Genomic DNA, 22,111 nt, shown 5'->3' with positions numbered 1-22,111 from the left:
CAAAACCTCAAGCTAGAAGAAGACGACAAATATGAAGCGTTACAGCAACGACATGCCATGAGACGATTGATAACGTTTTCCATAGGATCCCCGCGGTTGCCTGGCAACCGTCAGCTTTGCGCAGTGGCAGCATCGTAGCCTGTGAAGTTTAGCCGAGGCGGGATTATTGCTAGTTGAAAACTTTTCCCAATACCCCGCTTCCGCCGGTTTGCAATACAATCGGCGAAAGCAATTTTTGACAGTCTCGTTAGAGACTGAGCAAGGTGTTTAAAGACAGATTTGGTCATGGTGACATCATGGTAGAAAGAAGCGAGCTTGTTCCCAGTGGGCATTGATTCGTCGAATATACGTATATTTACGGTGAAATTACGGCTATACGTATATATACGTCGCCTCGAAGTATAATCAACGTCGAATTGCAACCGTAAAATTGACGACATTAACAAACGCATATATAACGTCGAAAACACATCTAACACAGTGCCTGAGGCTTTTTACTGTATGTATCGCGTGTGCCGCAACTAGGAGTATACGGCACTCTGCACAGTGTACGAAGTAAATTATTTTCGCAGCAATTAATTTACACGTGTATAATAAATATAGTAAATATAATAAATTAATTACTGCGAAAATAATTTACTTCGTACACTGTGCAGAGTGCCGTATACTCCTAGTTGCGGCACACACGATACATACAGTAAAAAGCCTCAGGCACTGTGTTAGATGTTTTTTCGACGTTATTTATGCGTTTATTCATGTCGTCGATTTTACGGTTGCAATTCGACGTTGATTATACGTCGAGGCGACGTATATATACGTATAGCCGTAATTTCGCCGTAAATATACGTATATTCGACGAATCAATGCCCACAGCTTGGCATACAAGGGTTTTGCTGAGGGGGTCTTGCCACCTGCCTGAAAAAAAACAGTAAAATGTTTGAGTGCCTATAGAGTTTCTATTTTTATTTTCTTGACAAAAGTCCCCCATCAGTGCGCGGTGCCCGAGGAAAAATCTGTAGGGGGGCTTCTGAAATTCTGAGGGGGGAGTGATATTTCGGTTGAAACGGAGCTGTACGGTGCAGCTACCCAAATGAAATCTCGCAGCTATGCCATTGATTAGTGCTTCATGATAGAAGATAACGACTAGCAATCTGGTATTTGCGATGAAGTTCAGTTTCACATTTTTCGTCACTCTCAACGTTTGTATTGCCTGGAGCGAAAAGTACCATAAGCGTTCATTTTTGCAGCTACATGGACGTTCTGAATCGTTAAGAAAAAAATGTTGTAAAACCAACAGAAAGCACAGACTGCTATAACTAGTCCTAGTTATATAACGATTTTAAGTATAATGATAAACTACTGCAAGGAATCGGTCCACCTGAGCAAACAGGATCGTAATGTTGACACTCAATAATATGTGCAGTTCCTGGACGGATAGCCCTCCTGCCCATCAAACAGACTGAGTGACTGTTCGTGTCATTTAGTGTTGTCTGACCATTGACAAAGTACAACTATTTTTTTAGGGTGCAAATTAAGTTAGGTAAATCTTTTTGCCCAAAACTGAAGGGGCGACATTCCCCCCTCCCCCCTTGATGCCAGGCCTGTCCCCATCCTATTCCATAATGTCATTATATATAATACCATACAACAGTGACCGATCCTTAATATTTGCATGCGTTAAAATTGCACATCAGCTCATAGCAGCGATGTATTATCAATGTTAAATTTCAACCATAATATCGACAACATTAATAAACGCATACGTTGAGAAAATATCGAACCCATCATATTTTCCGGTTATATACCACAATGCATTGCTAGTATTCGTTGGTCACCATTTTGGACACGTTTTTCAAACGTAGAAGTATATCCGAAAATATCTCAGCAATCCTCTTTTGACGAGTAAGTATGAACAATAATAATACTATCTGAATACATACAGATCTTTCTTAATATTATTTTGATTAAAATAGTATGTGAATTAGCAAAAAAAATGGCACATAAAATAGTGTGAATGGGGAAGATGACACAAAATCGTTTTGCCGTTTCTCTTATTCTTATTCTATGTTGTACTTTCAAACTTTGGGTACTCTTTAATTAGGACAGACTTTATTGCTCAACTGCTATGATGCAAGCCAAATTTTATACATTTATTTCAGCTTTGAGCTTAGTAAACCGTTCATTTTTTAGATTATACTAAAGAAGATATTAATCATCATTTATTTGGGAAGTAATATTATATAATTTTCTCCTAGCTGCGGTGCTGAAGTCCCACCCTACATCAACAGAAAAAGAAATAAAGGAGCACGCAATGTGTTACTTGAAGAATGCATATGCAAGGCAGGGGGCCAAGAGATCTGGACTCTGAAAATAATAGGTTTTTGGTTCTAACTGTTAGGACAATTAGACAGGGTTTGCAAATAGTGGACAAAAATCGTCTTAACTTCCATTGTAATATTTTATATTTTATGTAATATTTTTTTCTTGGAAATATAGAAGTTGTACATTTTAAAATGTATATTTGAATCAAAATGTGGTTTTGAGTTAGTGTGTTAATGTAATTAGTTTTGTGTTTGTCATTACTATACTGTATATTGCCATGTTACCAGAATTTGTAGCTGAAGTTTAAGACTAGTTGTGTTTTTATGATTATTGCCCATATGTTGATTGTTGATTGATTGTATACAATGTATAATTTGAAATACATATGTTTCAGGTGTGAATGTGTATTTTCAGAATACATTTCTAAACCTAATCATTGGCTTGTTTTACTTGTTTCTACACCTATAAAATCTATCTTTGATGTATAATAGACCTCTACCCATATACGTATAATAGACCTCTAATGTTATCCGTATAATAGACCTCTAACCATATACGTATAATAGACCTCTAAAGTTATACGTATAATAGACCTCTAACCATATACGTATAATAGACCTCTAAAGTTATCCGGAACTCCAACCATATATGTATAATAGTCCTCTAAATTTATCCGTATAATAGAACTCCAACCATTTATGTATAATGAACGTCTAAATATAGACGTATAATTGACGTTTAACTTTAGACGTATATTAGAATTTCATTCTAGACGAATTGTAGACCACATTTAGACGTCTAAGATATGCGTTTAATAGACGTATATTATACGTCTTTTGCCCAATGGGTTACGTCTCAACAGAAACGCTCTTTAGCTCTTTCAGCGTTATGCAGAGAACATCGTCTGTCGAGATCACTTTTGAGTCAGCGCGAAACGCCGTGTGCTGTCAGTTTGATTTCATATTGCTCGTAGCGGCGCCCGGCTTTTGTCTGTCAAACGTTAGGTTGCGCTTCTTCATGCTGCATCGTCGGCATGAGTGGAGCTTTATAAACGTCTGTACTTACTGCGCCCCATAAGAAATCGTTTGTCCCCGTTCAAAAGAGATTGTGCGATGTCCTGCAGCAAACCTTTGACAGTTTGAAAAGAGGAATTTATTCTGCTTCCTGTGCGTGCAGTAGTTACAAAGTTGAACGCCTTTACACGATCTGCTGCAGTTTTCAGTGGGCGGGCTTTGTCAAATGGCTTGGAAAAACGCACTGTGTTTCGGCTCGGGAAACATCATGAGCAGTGTCCTGCATGTTTTCTGTGTATAGCTGTCTTTTAACGCATACAGAATTCATTCGAAATCATTGATTTCTCCAATTAACAAGGGTCCCTTAAAGGATGAGTCAAAGTAACGTCTAATCGGATTAGTTTCCTTAGAGCTGGTTCAGAGTTTGCTCAAGAGTTTACCTTTCACAGATGCGCAAAGAAGAATGTTGGGGGTGCACGCTTCAAGGCGCCTTACAGCTGTAGGGAGTGATTCGAGACGATTCATGGCGTGTGCTCGTTCTCATATATCGTACGACTCGGGATGCAGTGCTAGGATGACGTACAATACCGCTTGGGCACGTAACGGCGTTATATGCAAGTGCAGGACGTGAGGGTTTTCGTTTGTTTGTTTTGTTTTGCTCTGCTTTGCTTTGTTTTGCTTTCCATCGCGTTGGTAAGAGCGTAAATAAAAAGGCGATTCCTGCATCTACCACTAATGTAAGAGCTATTTCAAGTGCGACGTGGTGCGGCTTTTCAAATGCTTGTGGGCATTTCTCTGTTGTTGATTCTTTTTTTGTGTGTAACAAAGTGGCATTTTCATGTCCGGACGGGGAGACTTTATCATTCCGACATGAAGCCACCCTTAAGTCCTCTGAGGCGTGTCTGTCTGCAAGGCTTGTATTTTGGAAATGTTTTTTTGAAACGGAGAACGACTTTGAAATAGGCTTCCGCCGGCGCCTCGCGATCCAGGTAAGATTGTAGCAAGAACGCAGCTGCGGTGGGGCTTGCTGTAGTCGTGGCTGAGTGGTTAAGGCGATGGACTAGAAATCCATTGGGGTCTCCCCGCACAGGTTCCAATCCTGCCGACTACGTTGTCCGCTTTCAGTCGGTGTGTTTCGGCACAAGCAAAGAAGCGCGCCTCTTTGCTGTTCCTGGTGGTTTTAAAACGCCCAATCGCTTGTACCCGCTGCCTTGGAAATAAGTTCTTCAGCGTCCGCAAATGGCATTTTGCAGCTGGAAGCATATGTCGACGCGTTTTGCACAGAGCACCAAAAAAGCGTCTTTTTTGAAGGCCCAGGCACTGAGCATTGGTGGTTCAGTGGTAGAATTCTCGCCTGCCACGCGGGAGGCTCGGGTTCGATTCCCGGCCAATGCAGTGGCTTTTGCAGCGAGCGGCTCCATCACTTGCATCCCCTTGCAACTCGCAACTGAAAACCCACTGAAGCTAAGCAGGTGTGAGCCAGGTCAGTACCTGGATGAGGATGAGCTACAGGGAAAAACAAAGCTTCCAGCTGGAAGCGGTGTTAATGGTGCCGGCGGGGGGGCGCTCACCCTGAGGTCTGTGCGGGTCCCAATGCCCCAGTATAGTGACGGAGATGCTGTGTTGTAAAAGGGCGCTGTCTTTTGGATGAGATGTAAAACCGAGGTCACAGCGCTCTGTGGTCATTCAAAATGACCACCAAAACCTTTGACAAAAGCTCTTGGTAATTGATGGTCTTCAATAATGCTTCTCCTTTAGGTACATTTTAAATCAGCTGAAAAATGCTGTGAAATGGGGGGGCACTTCAGGCCAGTGTAGGATTTGGGTTACAAGAACCATGAAACTGCACGAGAAAACCCGTACACTGAATTACACGGCTTTCTATTCAAAGGAGGACAAAAGAAATTCCCTGAGTTTGATTTTTTGCAGCACAGAGAGGAGCACTGTCGTGAGGCCGGTTAGCTCAGTTGGTTAGAGCGTGGTGCTAATAACGCCAAGGTCGCGGGTTTTAGCCCTGTACGGGCCAGGTCTAGGTCCAGGTCCCTGTTTGTGAAACAGGCAAATGACTGTCTCAGGGGCCCATTCCTCGTTCTCAAGACACATGTATGCAGTATGTACACCGTGCATTGAGCAATAGGGACTGAATACACCACAGGTAAGGTTAGAAGTCATTCTGAGGTGCCACATGTGAGGGATACAGCTAGGCATCCGAAATGTAGGGTTTGAGACCCTTCAGGAGTACTGCATCCTTTGAGACAGACCCTGTTAAACAAATGATCATTTCTTTCGGCATTAGGGACTAAATATACTAAACATATGATGCTAAAATGTTATTTTCACATATATTAATGTAATAAATGATTGCTTATGCTTTATAAACAAATCTAATTCAAATAAAAGCTTAAGTTTTGTATTTATCTTGTACCATAGAACGTGATTTTCTTTGTATTTCAAGCCCACAAAGTGTCCAAATGACGCACTACATGATATAAGGAAGATTATCACATGCATATCGGTATTATCTTTCTTATGAAAATGCATTCCTTTCATTACCTTTTACTTTTTAAAATGAACTCAAATTGAGTATAATGTAATAATTTAAGTAGAATAGATTCTAATAATATAATGATCCAGTGTTTTGCACTACTTCACTGCTTCACTGCTCTATGCCATCTGGAAATAAATCCTCAGACTGCTTACTGCCCTGGGCATGTACCAATAAATTAAAGGAGCACATCTGTTTATCACTGCGTTGAAGCAGGAGACACACAGTCTCTGCAAACACATCCTAGATACAGTGTTCCAGCACCTTTGACCTCATCCAGAACGTATCATTTCTTGAAAGGGATTGCTGTCCGAATGCACATCTGAATCCCAAACAGAATCTCTAGTAAAATACGATCATTTGTGAAACAGGCAAATGACTGTCTCAGGGGCCCATTCCTCATTGTCAGACACATGTATGGAATGCTTTCACCGTGCATTGAGCAATAGGGATTAAAAACACCGCAGGTAAGGTTAGATGTCATGTTCTATGATCATTTCTTTCAGCATTAGGGACTAAATATACTAAATGTATGATGCTAAAATGTTATTTTCACATATATTAATGTAATAAATGATTGCTTATGCTTTATAAACAAATCTAATTAAAATAAAAGCTTAAGTTTTGTATTTATCTTGTACCATAGAACATGATTTGCTTTGTATTTCAAGCCCACAAAGTGTCCAAATGTTCTATGATCATTTCTTTCATCATTAGGGACTAAATATACCAAACGTATGATGCTAAAATCCTGAAAAAAGGATGTGCTCCATCTCGTCAGTAGATTGGATTCCAAAACTGATTTGGGTCAATATACATTACCTTTGAAATTAAAGTACAGTCTACTGTAGGGAACCATCAACTTAGAAAGCATTGGCCTTCCCTGGGGGTCAGGTAGGTGCAAAAGATAAACCTTTATCCTATCTTTATCTTAAGATAAGTGGCCAAGCAGTATTTTTCCAAGTTTCACCAAGCACATCATGTTGCCATAGTAGACAAAGTTCTATAAAATGTTAAATAACTTTTAAAAAAAGTATCTTGGTCTTACAGTACTGTACAAGGTGAATTAAACTGTCCCTGGTAATAAAAAGTAATTAGAAGCATCTCAGAAACTTTATCTCTAGAAACATTAGCTGTTTTATATCATGTAATTTAGTGTGATGTTGTCAGAATTCAAGGACATTATCACACACAGAAATTGGTTCAGTTAAATCTAAAAAACACAGCTAAACATGGGTTTAAATGTAACAGAAGTCTCACCTCTTGTCAAAAGATTTAATTCAAGAAGCGATGTAATAAATGATTGCTTATGCTTTATAAAGAAGCTTAAGTTTTGTATTTATCTTGTACCATAGAACATGATTTTCTTTGTATTTGAAGCCCACAAAGTGTCCAAATGATGCACTACATGATATAAGGAAGATTATCACATGCATGTCGGTATTATCTTTCTTATGAAAATGCATTCCTTTCATTACCTTTTACTTTTTAAAATGAACTCAAATTGTGTATAATGTAATAATTTAAGTAGAATAGATTCAGGTAGGAAATATAGAGTCATGATGTTTATGGCTGACATCATTTCACATGGGTGAATTTTAAGCTAAGAAATAAAAACATTTACAATGAAGATACCATTGCTTAATTTTAAATGCCTTTAAAAAATAAATACCTCCTGAGAATAATTTGCCACTCCCAGATCCTTGGTAAGGTACTGTTTGAATCCAATCAGGAGAGGAGCATCCAGGGAGTGCTTTCTATAGAGTCCAGCTTGGGCCACTCTCTTCCGGCCTGCTGATACTTTTTAACTACTCAGGGCCTGTAAGGATATAAAACACCGGTTTAAACATTTTATACCTATAAGACAAATTAGAATTTTAGTAAAAAATAGATACATCTGAAAAATAAAAAAGTCTTACTGCTGATAGAGTTCTTCAGAGCTCACATCTTCCCCTTCCTTATCCGCTTCTGTTTCAGTTTCTAGAGCAGCCTCTGGCATCTCTTCCTCCTGGACAGCGGCCTCTTGCTCAGGGCCGCTGGAATGCAGGTAGATTCTTTTCAACATGCTTTTACATAATATGTTGTAACAATGATTTCAAAAAGAAACTACAGAAGCCTTACAGATTAAAAATATCTCACCTTGCCAATGTGTCTTCAGGCTTCCCATGTACAAAAAGGCCCAAGGACTCTAGCAGTCTTACAACCACTATCCTGTTTGCCTCACCAGACACGATCTCTATTCTGTGGTAATCCACGATGACCCCGTTCTTCAGGTGATTCATCATGTCCTCCCTCGCCTGTTGAGAGGCCATCCTGATCTTTTCTGCCGTGGCGTGCTTCATACACGCCCTCTTCAAGTGAGCAGGAAGCTGATCAAGAGTATTCAGGTACATCTTGCACACCAGGGGAATCCGCGCGGGTTTCCTTTGAAAATAAATAATACCATCTGTGTATAGAAACAAGACTGATTTCTTAAATTATCCTTAATTTTCTCTCTCATAGTTTGAGCATAATGATTTTATTGCATTTATATAAGAATTGCTCATTGCTCCTAAATAAATAATGGTTTCATAAAAAAGTGAACACTTACTTGGTCTCAGTCACAGACTTTCCAATAGAAGCCATTGTGGAGTTCAGCAACTGCAGGTCCTAGAAGTGGGGAAAGAATTTTAAAAGAGAAATTGAATTACAATACAGAAGGAATGGCTGAGGGTTCACTGAAATATATAAATATACAAATTCCAAAGACTGAGTCCATATAGAAACAACTACCTTTCATTTTCAGTATAAGAAAAAAAAACATTATCTTCCAAAGCATCATAAAATTGTCCCTTCTTCCAGACTCTACTTCTCTCTTGTAGTAGTATAGCAGACCTTTCCAGGTGAGCAGATCACAGAGTCCGAAATGAGCTTCCTCCATCAAGCAAAGTACCTGAACATGACTCTGTCTTCATAAAAGCGCCCCTGTAATAAAGAAATTAAATCCGAAATCAAGAGGGCAGTTGCCTACTGAAATACAAGAAGTCATCAATTTTAACCTAGCAACACATTAAAGGCTGCATCTATACAAGTACGATTCTAGAAATGCTCACCAGATTACGTTTTAAGAAGGAACTGCGCCTCAGGTTCCGCCGAGATCTTAACTCGGATGGCAGGATTCAGAGTCCGGAGTGCGGACTGATGGCGCACGGAGGGTCCATATACTGTGGATCCCTCAGTGATCTTCCGCATATTCAAACCGCCAGCGTGTGACTCCCCTGTCCCCGTAACCTCATTGCTCTGCTCTCTCCTCTGTGCAGCTGAGCCCGACTCACGGTAAAATGGAAAAAAATATGCCCTCGACGTGAGATTTATTCTGGAGCGAGCCAGTGTTGCGCATAGCTGCCTTCAAAGCAGTTAACCCAGGTTCGATTCCCGGCCAACGAAGTTGCGAATGTTTTCAAATGCTGTCATGAGCCTTGGATTGTGACTAGCAAAGCGAAGCCTTTTGAAAGAGCTAAAGCACTGCAAAACGGAATTGAAGGAGAATCTTACAGGGGATTCTGAGCAGTGTCTGCATACATGCAGTCAGATAAAGGTGCTGAAAGCTTGAGCTACTCTCAATGTCATGCTGCCCTTCCCCGGAGTAAATCTGTTACATTGAAAGAATGCTTCTGGCAGGTTCAAAAAGGGACCCTTGTTAATTGGAGAAATCAATGATTTCGAATGAATTCTGTATGCGTTAAAAGACAGCTATACACAGAAAACATGCAGGACACTGCTCATGATGTTTCCCGAGCCGAAACACAGTGCGTTTTTCCAAGCCATTTGACAAAGCCCACCCACTGAAAACTGCAGCAGATCATGTAAAGACGTTCAACTTTGTAACTACTGCACGCACAGGAAGCAGAATAAATTCCTCTTTTCAAACTGTCAAAGGTTTGCTTTGCGAACGCTGCAGGACATCGCACAATCTCTTTTGAATGGGGACAAACGATTTCTTATGGGGCGCAGTAAGTACAGACGTTTAAAATGCTCCACTCATGCCGACGATGCAGCATGAAGAAGCGCAACCTAACGTTTGACAGACAAAAGCCAGGCGCCGCTATGAGCAATATGAAATCATACTGACAGCACACGGCGTTTCGCGCTGACACAAAAGTAATCTCGACAGACGCTGTTCTCTGCATAAAGCTGAAAGAGCTAAAGAGCGTTTCTGTTGACACGTAACAAGCTCGTTTCTTTCTACCATGATATCACCTTGACCAAATCTGTCTTTAAACACCTTGCTCAGTCTCTGACGAGACTGTCAAAAATTGCTTTCGCCGATTGTATTGCAAACCGGCGGAAGCGGGGTATTGGGAAAAGTTTTCAACTAGCAATAATCGCGCCTCGGCTAAACCTCACAGGCTACGATACTGCCACTGCGCAAAGCTGACGGTTGCCAGGCAACCGCGGGGATCCTATGGAAATCGTTATCGATCGTCTCATGGCATGTCGTTGCTATAACGCTTCATATTTGTCGTCTTCTTCTTCTTCTAGCTTGAGGTTTTGAAGAATTTCATGACAGACAAGGGCTCCGTTGGGAACAAAGGGCGTTGTGAGAAAACCGTTGCTTATTTTCAGCAGCAGAAATACAACCCTTTAAATACAAGAAGACAGAACAATGACGAAGGGCATGCCGGGAGGAACTCATGCACTACAGAGGAAAGGGGGCGGGCACGTACAGTTCACATTCAAGCCACAAGTACTCTTCTTGGATGTTGCACAAACAAATCCTAACGTCTTGAAAGCATTGCAGCATGTTTGTGTCCCACTTCCCGTGGCTGCGGGACGACTGACACGAACGGACAAACACAATCTGTGGCGTTTAGCGTGACATAGTCTTGCAGGCATCGTGCTGTCTCACTGCAATATTATACCGCTGGAGGAAACAGTCCATCTGGCCATGAAACTCATTTGAACGTCTAGCTACAGCAACTAACAATATCATGATTTATTCAGGATGTGTGGAATCAGCACGTCCCGGAGACAGCTTCCGAAATCGTGAGCATTCTCTGGTGGTAAGGGCGTTCAAGATGGCGCTCAGGTGGGAGGTAAAGTTTAGTGGTTGGGGAGTTTTTTTGAGTTTTTCATGACCTGAATGTTAATTTTTGCTTTTTTTGACTACAGAAAAATAAGGACTTAACACTAGTTGTTTAAACTTCAGTTATAATTGAAAGAAAAAACGATTTTTTTTTTGGTTTAAAAAGTCCGATATGAGTAACACTGGGAAAAGAAAAGAGAGTGCTGGGTCTTCGAAGGAGAACTCTAAGATACCTCAATCGTATATGTATAGCACTACAAAAAAATCGATGGCAACTAAAGGGAAAAGTGAAGCAGCTGCAGGGGCAGCAACAGGGCGGAGGCGCCGCGCGCCCGGCCGACGTGTTGGACCGGTGCGCTTTACGTGCTGAAATAAACACGCGAAAGCCCCGAAATGTTTCCAGAGTGCTGTGCACTGGAGGTTTTTGTCTGGTGAAGACTTGCCTGGTGCTCCTCCGTGCAGATTGTTTGTCCTCCTCCAGTGCGGGACGAGCCAACACAAGGGAGCGCATTCGCCAACATCCAGGCACGCAATGCGATTTGGAAAGCAGCTCCTTTCCAAAGAGTTGCACACGAACGATCCTTCAGTCCCGCTCGGGGGGCACGGAACCCCCGCCACACATAGCTTCAAGTAGCGAGTCAGGCGCCGGGGCTTTCGCTTATGGCCACACCACCCTGAACACGCCTGATCTCGTCTGATCTCGGAAGCTAAGCAGCGTCGGGCCTGGTTAGTACTTGGATGGGAGACTGCCTGGGAATACCAGGTGCTGTAAGCTTTTGCTCTCCCGGCCAGCAGGGGTCGCCGTTGGTGCCGTAGGCTTTGGGAGGAAAACCTGCAGGATGGAAAGGTGATCTATAGCCTCATCTCTAGAGATGTTTTGTTGCTATGGCATGTGTGTGACCCATATTCAAAAAAAAAAACCCGTCTGTAAAACGAATATCGAAGCTGCCTCTAAATCTGCAAATGAAGATGAGTCGATAAACCACTCGTTTTTCTTATAACTAGACATTTATTCATTTGTTACCGATTTCATTCATTGAGCACGGATACAATAGAGGTACAGCCATTCACTGTTTGACATGTCTGCACTGGTACAGAACCGAGCAATCAGAAAACGGGTGAAACTGTCTTTAGACTCAGCATACAGTACCGAGGCCCCCCATGACCAAATAAAGGCTAACCTCGATAATCAGCCTAAAGAACGCAGACTACAGCAAAACGACCGACTTTGAAAAGGGAATGAACGTCCGGAAGGAGTAGTGGAACTAGCTTGAGATGCTTCTCCGGACCCCTAACTAAAAGCCAGCGAGAACCAGCAGCGGCGTCCACTCCTGTCAAACCGGGATCCTTCCGCAGCCACGCAGCTCGTGGTGTCCTAACGCTCCCGTATCTGATTTTGGACCAAGCACATCAGGGGAGAGCGCGAACGCAGTCCCCCACTACCAGAAATTATGCAGTCGAGATTCCCACATTTGGGGAATTCGCAGGGGTCAGCACAGCCGGAGTGCAATGGCCGAGCCTCGCCCTGGGTGAACCTCCTTCTTGATCAAGGTATCTCCCCTGCCAGGTAAGTATGAGTTAAACAGGCCCCTGCAAGCGGCCCGCACCCACAGCACAAATCGCGCAGCCTAGGCCACCTCCTCGCCCCGCACGCCACCGCCTCCTGCTGGGCCCACTCTTTCACACACTCACACGCCACACTAACACTCAAAAGTATGGGCAAAACGAGAAAACGAGCGCGCCGTTTCCTACACATCTGCAGTCGCCGTTGCGCATTCGCAGCATGTCCCGGGATGCAATTCGGCCTCATTTGCATAACTCCAGACCGGCAGATCGCCACGCAAGCTCGCGACGTGCGCCTGCCACACACCGAACAAACCTTTTCAGCAATTTCCAAAAAACGGGCCTGCTCGCCTGCCCACAAGGCTCCGTCTCTTACCTGCTCTCCAGAGCCTGCTGCCTTCTGTGCTTTTCTCTCGGCACCGCTGCAGTGCACACAACTCCTGCAGCGGGAGGGGGGGAGAAAGTTCCCGCGCTCCGCCGCAGGGAAGGCTCGCTCCGTGCGCACACGTCCTTTCGATGCCAGTCCAACAAGTGCCCCGCATTAGCTGCGTCGGGGCTCCGGCGTTTCGCACCTCACCTCACCTCGCACTGCCCCCTCCTTGAATGTCTGCCCCTGGGCATGCCCCGCTCTCCTCCGCCTTATCTTACCGCGTGTGAGCACCGACAATGGCCACAATGTCGGGGAATGGCACCTGTAAAGTGTTAATTGGGGCACAAGAACAGCCCGTCTCGTCTCGGGGGGGCCGGCTTCAGAGACAATACAGCAAACACAGCGGGGCGGGGGAAGAAGACGACACCACACATGCGGGTACATTCAGCTCCGGCGGGAACGAGACATTTTTCGGTCTTTTCAAGTGCCGAGAGCCGAGCAATCCTTCACTTGTATCGTTTCTCCCCGGTGACTAGATCTGGCCCTGCGACTCTCGACTGGGCTCACCCCCGGGGCAGCCCAGCAGGTGTGAGCCTGGCCGGCACCCGGATGGGAGATTCCACCCCGGAAAAGCTCCGGTTGCTGCTGCTCCTGCAAGAGGTGTGACTGGGACCAGTAGGGAGCGCTCACCCTGCGGGCTGTGTGGCTCTCTTACGCCCCAGCCTCCTGATGGCGACACTCTGCTGCACAAACAGGCGCCGTCCTTCGGGGGAGGCGTCAAACCGAGGTCCCGACCCTCCTTGGCCATTAGGAAACCCCAGGGCGTCTCTCAAAAAGAGACGCCGGGGGTGTCCCTCTGGTGTTAGTACTCCCCTTTACCCATCAGTCGGGGTCTCCTCCTAATCCCCGTCTCACCTGTAACAATCAATGACGAGGCCCCCCTGTCCGTGAGATTTAGTACTCGCGCAAGAGACCGGGGGCAGAGCGCGAACGCGGTCCCCCGCCCCCCACAAAGTGCGCGCTCCGGGTTCCCTCTCGGGGCCCTGCAACACAGCGGAAAGGCAGCGAGAAGGAGCCTCTTGCTCTGACGCCGCAAGGCCACAAGAGGGCGGAGGCGCTGCGCGCCCGGCCGACGTGTTGGACCGGTGCGCTTTACGTGCTGAAATAAACACGCGAAAGCCCCGAAATGTTTCCAGAGTGCTGTGCACTGGAGGTTTTTGTCTGGTGAAGACTTGCCTGGTGCTCCTCCGTGCAGATTGTTTGTCCTCCTCCAGTGCGGGATGAGCCAACACAAGGGAGCGCATTCGCCAACATCCAGGCACGCAATGCGATTTGGAAAGCAGCTCCTTTCCAAAGAGTTGCACACGAACGATCCTTCAGTCCCGCTCGGGGGGCACGGAACCCCCGCCACACACAGCTTCAAGTAGCGAGTCAGGCGCCGGGGCTTTTGCTTATGGCCACACCACCCTGAACACGCCTGATCTCGTTTGATCTCGGAAGCTAAGCAGCGTCGGGCCTGGTTAGTACTTGGATGGGAGACTGCCTGGGAATACCAGGTGCTGTAAGCTTTTGCTCTCCCGGCCAGCAGGGGTCGCCGTTGGTGCCGTAGGCTTTGGGAGGAAAACCTGCAGGATGGAAAGGTGATCTATAGCCTCATCTCTAGAGATGTTTTGTTGCTGTGGCATGTGTGTGACCCATATTCAAAAAAAAAAACCCGTCTATAAAACGAATATCGAAGCTCCCTCTAAATCTGCAAATGAAGATGAGTCGATAAACCACTCGTTTTTCGTATAACTAGACATATATTCATTTGTTACCGATTTCATTCATTGAGCACGGATACAATAGAGGTACAGCCATTCACTGTTTGACATGTCTGCACTGGTACAGAACCGAGCAATCAGAAAACGGGTGAAACTGTCTTTAGACTCAGCATACAGTAACCACTCGGCCACCTCGTCTAGGAAACTGGGCTGTCCTGACATGGGTTGGCGCACTCCAGTTGATCTTTTTCTTTTTTTTCCCTCATACTCGAGGGTCATTTTCCTGTTCCACATGCGATTTCAACATTTTCCTTGGGAGATGTCAAGCCAGCAAGCCACTGCTGTGGTTCAGTGGCCAGTGTGGAGTTCAGTGGCCCTGTTGTACACAGAAAGCACATTGAGCTCCTTGGACATGAAAAGTTCCAGATAAAAGCCATTTGTCATCCTTTCTCTTGGTGTTGATGTTGCTATTGTATGTAAAGGTGGCAACTTGCTCAGCGAGCAGGCGGAGCACACACCGAATGCAGATGTGTCTGAGTGGCGTCTCCAAGTGGCTGCAAAAGGACAGCACTCCCGGGGCGCCGTGGCTTAGTTGGTTAAAGCGCCAGTCTAGTAAACAGAAAATGCTGGGTCCGAATCCCAGCGGTGCCTTTTTTTGTTCTGTGTTCTCGAACAGAACTGGTCATTATGGACAACCGCATACGTCTAGACTTAATTAAATGCAAGTATTCATTTCCTGTCTTGAACGACTTGTTTTTCTTAAAATGGATGCAACTTGCAAAACATGAAATACAAACCTCGCTAATCAGCGCTCGCGGCTGGCAAAAAAAAAAGAAGTCAGTAATGTTTTTTTCTTTAACCTTAAGCCTGCTAATGGAGAAGAACCTAGTCGCCACATCACATACATCCGTTTCAACGATAAGAAGGTAACAACTATCCTCACTCCAGAGTAAATCTCACGTTGAGGGCATATTTTTTTCCACTTTACCATGAGTCGGGCTCAGCTGCACAGAGGCGAGAGCAGAGCAATGAGGTCAGGGGGACAGGGGAGTCACACGCTGGCGGTTTGAACACGCGGAAGATCACTGAGGGATCCACAGTATGTGGACCCTCCGTGCGCCATCATTCCACACTCCAGACTCTGAATCCCGCCATCCGAGTTAAGATCTCGGCGGAACCTGAGGCGCAGTTCTTTCTTAAAACGTAATCTGGTGAGCATTTCTAGAATCGTAATTGTATAGATGCAGCCTTTAATATGTTGCTAGGTTAAAATTTATGACTTCTTGAACTTCAGTAGACAACTGCCCTCTTGATTTCGGATTTAATTTCTTTATTACAGGGGTGCTTTTATGATGACTGAGTCAAGTTCAGGTACTTTGCTTGATGGAGGAAGCTCATTTCGGACTCTGTGATCTTCTCACCTGGAAAGGTCTGCTGTACTACTACAAGAGAGAAGTAGAGTCTGGAGGAAGGGACAATTTTATGATGCTTTGGAAGGTAATGTTTTTTTTTTCTTTGAAATCGAAATGAATCTGAATATCAGTGCAAAAGACAAACTCTTGGTTTGGTTTAAAGAGATATGGTTTTAAAACAGACAAAATGTAGAAAACAGGTGCTTCTCACTTTTGGAAAAGAATGGACCGGGGGTAATATTTTACTAGTTGCAGTGCTAAGCTCACTGGGTTACAGCCCTGCAGTGTCACACGAGGGCCAGTGGTGCAATGGATAATGTGTCTGACTATGGATTAGGAGTTTGGAGGTTCGACTCCTGTCTGGCGCTGGTTGTTTTTAAACACATCAGCCTACTCCCTAAGTAGTCTGTGCTACTTACTGCATTGTAATCGTACCCAGTAAGAGATTTCCTTCATGTGAATGAACTGCACCTGACAGCTTTAGAAAAACACCTGGGCTCAGTACGGTGCTGAGAGCTAAAGTTGTGTATAATGTAATAATTTAAGTAGAATAGATTCTAATAATATAATGATCCAGTGTGTTGCACTACTTCACTGCTTCACTGCTCTATGCCGTCTGGAAATAAATCCTCAGACAACTTACTGCCCTGGGCATGTACCAATAAATTACAGGAGCACATCTATATATCACTGCGTTGAAGCAGGAGACACAATCACTGCAAATACATCCTAAATACAGTGTTCCAGCACCTTTGACCTCATCCAGAACGTATCATTTCTTGAAAGGAATTGCTGTCCGAATGCACATCTGAATCCCAAACAGAATCTCTAGTAAAATACGATCATTTGTGAAACAGGTAAATGTCTCAGGGGCCCATTCCTCATTCTCAAGACACATGTATGCAGTACGTACATCATGCATTGAGCAATAGGGATTAAAGACACCACAGGTAAGGTTAGAAGACATTCTGACTATATTCTAAAATATTGGACTCATATTCTTATGATGGCAGACATGATGCTGTGTTTAAAACCGGGGTTAATGGACATTATATGACTGTCAATTCTGTTTTGTTTTGGAGACTCTTGGCTGCCTATGTGGTACAGTGCAGCGTGAAGAAAACATTTTCCAAAACTGTGTCAGCTCAAAAGTTGTAAGAAAATCTTTGCAGCTGCTTTAACTCTCTTCATTTTTGTCATTTAATTGTCTGTCGGCATTATGTAGCAGCGTTGCATGACAACCCATCTCACCACGGAAAGGAACCTAACAGCTTTTGTAAGAGAGGAGAAAAGGACCTGGCCCGTACGGGACTCGAACCCACAACCTTGGTGTTATTAGCTCTAACCAACTGAGCTAACCAGCCTCACGACAGCAATCCTCTCTGTGCTGCAAAAAATCGAACTCAGGGAATTTCTTTTGCCCTCCTTTGAATTGAAAGCCGTGTAATTCAGTGTACGGGCTTTCTCGTGCAGTTTTATAGTTCTTGTAACCCAAATCCTACACTGGCGTGAAGTGACCCCCCATTTCACAGCATTTTTCAGCTGATTTAAAATGTACCTAAAGGAGAAGCATTATTGAAGACCATCAATTACCAAGAGCTTTTGTCAAAGGTTTTGGTGGTCATTTTTAATGACCACAGAGCGCTGTGACCTCGGTTTTACATCTCATCCAAGAGACAGCGCCCTTTTACAACACAGCGTCTCCGTCACTATGCTGGGGCATTGGGACCCGCACAGACCTCAGGGTGAGCGCCCCCCCGCCGGCACCATTAACACCGCTTCCAGCTGGAAACTTTGTTTTTCCCTGTAGCTCACCCTCATCCGGGTACTGACCTGGCTCACACCTGCTTAGCTTCAGTGGGTTTTCAGTTGCGAGTTGCAAGGGGATGCAAGTGATGGAGCCGCTCGCTGCAAAAGCCACTGCTTTGGCTGGGAATCGAACCAGAGCCTCCCGCATGAGAAGCGAGAATTCTACCACTGAACCAACAATGCTCAGTGCCCAGGCCTTCAAAAAAGACGCTTCTTTGGTACTCTGTTAAAAAAGCGTTGACATTACCTCTTTCAAAAGGCTTCACTTTCCTAGTCACATTCCAAGGCTCATTGAACCCGGGCTGTTTCCTCCAGCGGTATAGTATTGCAGTTAGACAGCACGATGCCTGCAAGACTATGTCACGCACTGACGAGACTGTCAAAAATTGCTTTCGACGATTGTATTGCAAACCGGCGGAAGCGGGGTATTGGGAAAAGTTTTCAACTAGCAATAATTGCGCCTCGGCTAAACCTCACAGGCTACGATACTGCCACTGCGCAAAAATGACGGTTGCCAGGCAACCGCGGGGATCCTATGGAAATCGTTATCGATCGTCTCAAGGCATGTCGTGGCGGTAACGCTTCATATTTTTCGTCTTCTTCTTCTTCTAGCTTGAGGTTTTGAAGAATTTCATGACAGACAAGGGCTCCGTCGGGAACAAAGGGCGTTGTGAGAAAACCGTTGCTTATTTTCAGCAGCAGAAATACAACCCTTTAAATACAAGATGACAGAACAATGACGAAGGGCATGCCGGGAGGAACTCATGCACTACAGAGGAAAGGGGGCGGGCACGTACAGTTCACATTCAAGCCACAAGTACTCTTCTCGGATGTTGCATAAACAAATCCTAACGTCCTGAAAGCATTGCAGCATGTTTGTGTCCCACTTCCCGTGGCTGCAGGACGACTGACACGAACGGACAAACACAATTTGTGGCGTTTAGCGTGACATAGTCTTGCAGGCATCGTGCTGTCTCACTGCAATACTATACCGCTGGAGGAAACAGCCCGGGTTCGATGAGCCTTGGAATGTGACTAGGGAAGTGAATCCTTTTGAAAGAGGTAAAGCACTGCACAACGGAAGTGAGGGAGAATCTTACAGGGGATTCTGAGCGGTGTCTGCATACACGCAGCCCGATACGGGTGCTGAAAGCTTGAGCTACTCTCAATGTCATGCTGCCTTTCCTCGGAGTAAATCTGTTACATTGAAAGAATGCTTCTCGCAGGTTCAAAAAGGGAGGTCCCTTGTTAATTGGAGAAATCAATGATTTCGAATGAATTCTGTATGCGTTAAAAGACAGCTATACACAGAAAACATGCAGGACACTGCTCATGATGTTTCCCGAGCCGAAACACAGTGCGTTTTTACAAGCCATCTGACAAAGCCCGCCCACTGAAAACTGCAGCAGATCGTGTAAAGACGTTCAACTTTGTAACTACTGCACGCACAGGAAGCAGAATAAATTCCTCTTTTCAAACTGTCAAAGGTTTGCTTTGCGAACGCTGCAGGACATCGCACAATCTCTTTTGAACGGGGACAAACGATTTCTTATGGGGCGCAGTAAGACAAGTACAGACAATTAAAAAGCTCCACTCATGCCGACGATGCAGCATGAAGAAGCGCAACCTAACGTTTGACAGACAAAAGCCGGGCGCCCTACGAGCAATATGAAATCAAACTGACAGCACACGGCGTTTCGCGCTGACTCAAAAGTGATCTCGACAGACGCTGTTCTCTGCATAACGCTGAAAGAGCTAAAGAGCGTTTCTGTTGAGACGTAAGAAGCTTGTTTCTTTCTACCATGATGTTACCATGACAAAATCTGTCTTTAAACACCTTGCTCAGTCTCTGACGAGACTGTCGAAAATTGTTTTCGCCGATTGTATTGCAAACCGGCGGAAGCGGGGTATTGGGAAAAGTTTTCAACTAGCAATAATCGCGCCTCGGCTATACCTCACAGGCTACGATACTGCCACTGCGCAAAGCTGACGGTTGCCAGGCAACCGCGGGGATCCTATGGAAATCGTTATCAATCGTCTCATGGCATGTCGTTGCTGTAACGCTTCATATATGCGGCCGGACACTTCCCGCCCCCCAAAGAAAAGAGCGCCAATCAGACAGGCGGAGACCGAGGACTCACAGAGCAGACGGCCACAGTCGCCATAATAAGAGCGATTGTGAGCGATTTTGTTTTCTCTCTTTGACCAGCCCAGCTGCGCCCCACCCGAAGGCAGGGAAGCACAAAAATTGTATGGAACTCATTCATGCTCCTCTCCATGGAAATCTTTAGTAAAAGGCTCTTGGCTGCCTATGTTGTTCAGTGCAGCGTGAAGGAAACATTTTCCAAAACTGTGTCAGCTCAAAAGTTGTAAGAAAACCTCTCCAGGTGCTTTAACTCTCTTCATTTTTGTCATTTAATGTGACACTCGATGTATAACTGGAGCCTCACATATGCAAATGGTGAGGCTCCAGTTCGACACCCAGTTCCACACCACTTTACAGTATATGACAAAAGCATGGCAGACTGTGCCGGACCAGCTGGTAACTTCCGCTTATTTTGACCATATTAAACATTGGAAATCTTTCCACTTGCATTTGTGACACTTGATTTTGGCTCCACCTAAGACACTCTTAAATCTTCAAACACTTTTCTCTTCTCTCGCAACACACTTGTCTGTCGGCACTGTAGAGGTTTTGATGGGTTTACTGAGACAATTATTAATTGTAGCAGTAATCACGAGGTTGTTCGTTGGGGCTTTTAGAAAATCAATCGTCAGAACAACTAACAACGCACACACACGGGTTCAATACACGGGATACATTTATTAATATAACTGTGCACCAAACATATACTAGTCTGCCTGGATACGAGAGGCAGACCTTACGGTGAGGGTTATCAATATACAAGGTATATAATCTCGAAGAGATGCAAACACAAAGAGATACACAACAGAGAATATATGTCAATATATCGTTCGGTTACCAAATCGCTAATCAGTGTTATTACCCACTGTTACTCTAAACTCGGAAGTAAATACATTACTCATGAATTAAATTGATAACAACTTGTGTTGAGGTACAATTAAATTCTCGAGACGCAATGTAGAACATGGGGTTTACTTATCCATTGTGTTTGGATTTGGAGTTTCCCGGCACGAACACCAAACCAGCTGACAGGCTATGTTGCAGCCTCTGTTCCAGCGGTTGTCCAATGGGCGTTGTGTCGGCGTCCTCTGGCTACCGGCCAGCCAGTCAAGGTGCAGCTCGGAGTAGGACGGGCGGAGGAATCTAACTGCGGCGCGCAGGGCAGTCGTTGCTCCGAGGGGATCTACCAGCAGTCCGGCTGGCTAGTAGAAAGTCTCTATGCACAGAGTGTGACCGCGAGTCCTCACAAGTCACTCTTTTGCCTGGGAAGAAACTGGTTCGTTCCCGGTCCAGCGCTGCTTCTGAATAAGCTATTCAGGTTGTCGACGAGGGTCCAACTGTAGGCTGCCGTTGATCAAGCGGAGCATTCACGTTGGTAGAATTCTGAGTACGTACGGGATCCTCGGCCTCGCGCTTTGAACAAAGTCCAAGTCCTTTTGCAGACAACGGCAGTTGTCACGTGATTGTCTCTGAGGATGCGCGAAAATGGCCAAGGAGAGCCCAGAACTGAGCTTGCGCTCCCTTTTTGATCAAGACCCAGATGTGTGCTGATTGGTTGAGAGTTTGGCGGGCATTGGAGACCCACGTGGTATTACCACGCCCTGCCAGTCCCTGATTGGTTGGTCAAGGTGAGATATAAGTCACTTACTCTTGACACTTAGGAATGCAGTCCAGATGTCCATTCGGCACTCCCTAGACTGATAGGCGCCAATGGATGACCATTGATCATGATAGCCAGGCTCAGCTAATTGCATCCCCGTCTGGGAGCTTGCTTCTTATCACAAGAAAACACTCTTAAATCAGCTCGCATGAATTATTTCTCTGTGGCTGCACCACAGAGATGGAGGGTGAGATGGGGCCTCTTTTAGGAGCATACCAACGCTTAATTCTGTCTTATTAACAAGCATTGCCGCTACAGCACTATGTGGCAGCGTTGCATGACAACCCATCTCACCACGGAAAGGAACCTAACAGCTTTGGTAAGAGAGTAGAATTACCTGAAGAACTGCTTTCCATGGAAGCAGGACCAAGCGATGTAGCATTTTTATAGTACCAGGAAAGGAGAAGCGGCACTTCGCCTTTGCCGCACAGGCACAAGGTGAC

At 44.9% G+C, this 22,111-nt stretch overlaps 8 non-coding genes across 8 annotated transcripts; 4 read left to right on the top strand and 4 right to left on the bottom strand.

Annotated features, from left to right (window-relative positions):
- Positions 1-112: 112 nt before the first annotated feature.
- LOC148631100 (U4 spliceosomal RNA) lies at positions 113-254 on the top strand. Its single transcript, XR_015934904.1, has one exon. It is a non-coding gene; the product is annotated as a U4 spliceosomal RNA (small nuclear RNA).
- A 4,405-nt stretch (positions 255-4,659) lies between these two features.
- trnag-gcc (transfer RNA glycine (anticodon GCC)) lies at positions 4,660-4,730 on the top strand. Its single transcript has one exon. It is a non-coding gene; the product is annotated as a tRNA-Gly (tRNA).
- A 5,423-nt stretch (positions 4,731-10,153) lies between these two features.
- LOC148631098 (U4 spliceosomal RNA) lies at positions 10,154-10,295 on the bottom strand. The gene has a single exon (XR_015934894.1). It is a non-coding gene; the product is annotated as a U4 spliceosomal RNA (small nuclear RNA).
- A 1,306-nt stretch (positions 10,296-11,601) lies between these two features.
- LOC148631097 (5S ribosomal RNA) lies at positions 11,602-11,720 on the top strand. Its single transcript, XR_015934884.1, has one exon. It is a non-coding gene; the product is annotated as a 5S ribosomal RNA (ribosomal RNA).
- Positions 11,721-12,356: 636 nt separating this feature from the next.
- On the bottom strand, positions 12,357-12,520 carry LOC148631096 (U1 spliceosomal RNA). Its single transcript, XR_015934878.1, has one exon. It is a non-coding gene; the product is annotated as a U1 spliceosomal RNA (small nuclear RNA).
- A 1,807-nt stretch (positions 12,521-14,327) lies between these two features.
- LOC148631095 (5S ribosomal RNA) lies at positions 14,328-14,446 on the top strand. Its single transcript, XR_015934886.1, has one exon. It is a non-coding gene; the product is annotated as a 5S ribosomal RNA (ribosomal RNA).
- Positions 14,447-18,226: 3,780 nt separating this feature from the next.
- On the bottom strand, positions 18,227-18,368 carry LOC148631094 (U4 spliceosomal RNA). Its single transcript, XR_015934907.1, has one exon. It is a non-coding gene; the product is annotated as a U4 spliceosomal RNA (small nuclear RNA).
- A 1,340-nt stretch (positions 18,369-19,708) lies between these two features.
- Positions 19,709-19,850, bottom strand: LOC148631093 (U4 spliceosomal RNA). Its single transcript, XR_015934902.1, has one exon. It is a non-coding gene; the product is annotated as a U4 spliceosomal RNA (small nuclear RNA).
- Positions 19,851-22,111: the final 2,261 nt, after the last annotated feature.

This window comes from Lepisosteus platostomus, unplaced genomic scaffold, assembly GCF_059453375.1.
Source record: "Lepisosteus platostomus isolate fLepPlt1 unplaced genomic scaffold, fLepPlt1.hap1 Scaffold_80_H1, whole genome shotgun sequence".
Lineage (NCBI taxonomy): Eukaryota > Metazoa > Chordata > Actinopteri > Semionotiformes > Lepisosteidae > Lepisosteus > Lepisosteus platostomus.
The sequence above is the reverse complement of the archived record's forward strand: the minus strand, read 5'-3'. Positions and strand labels throughout refer to the sequence as shown.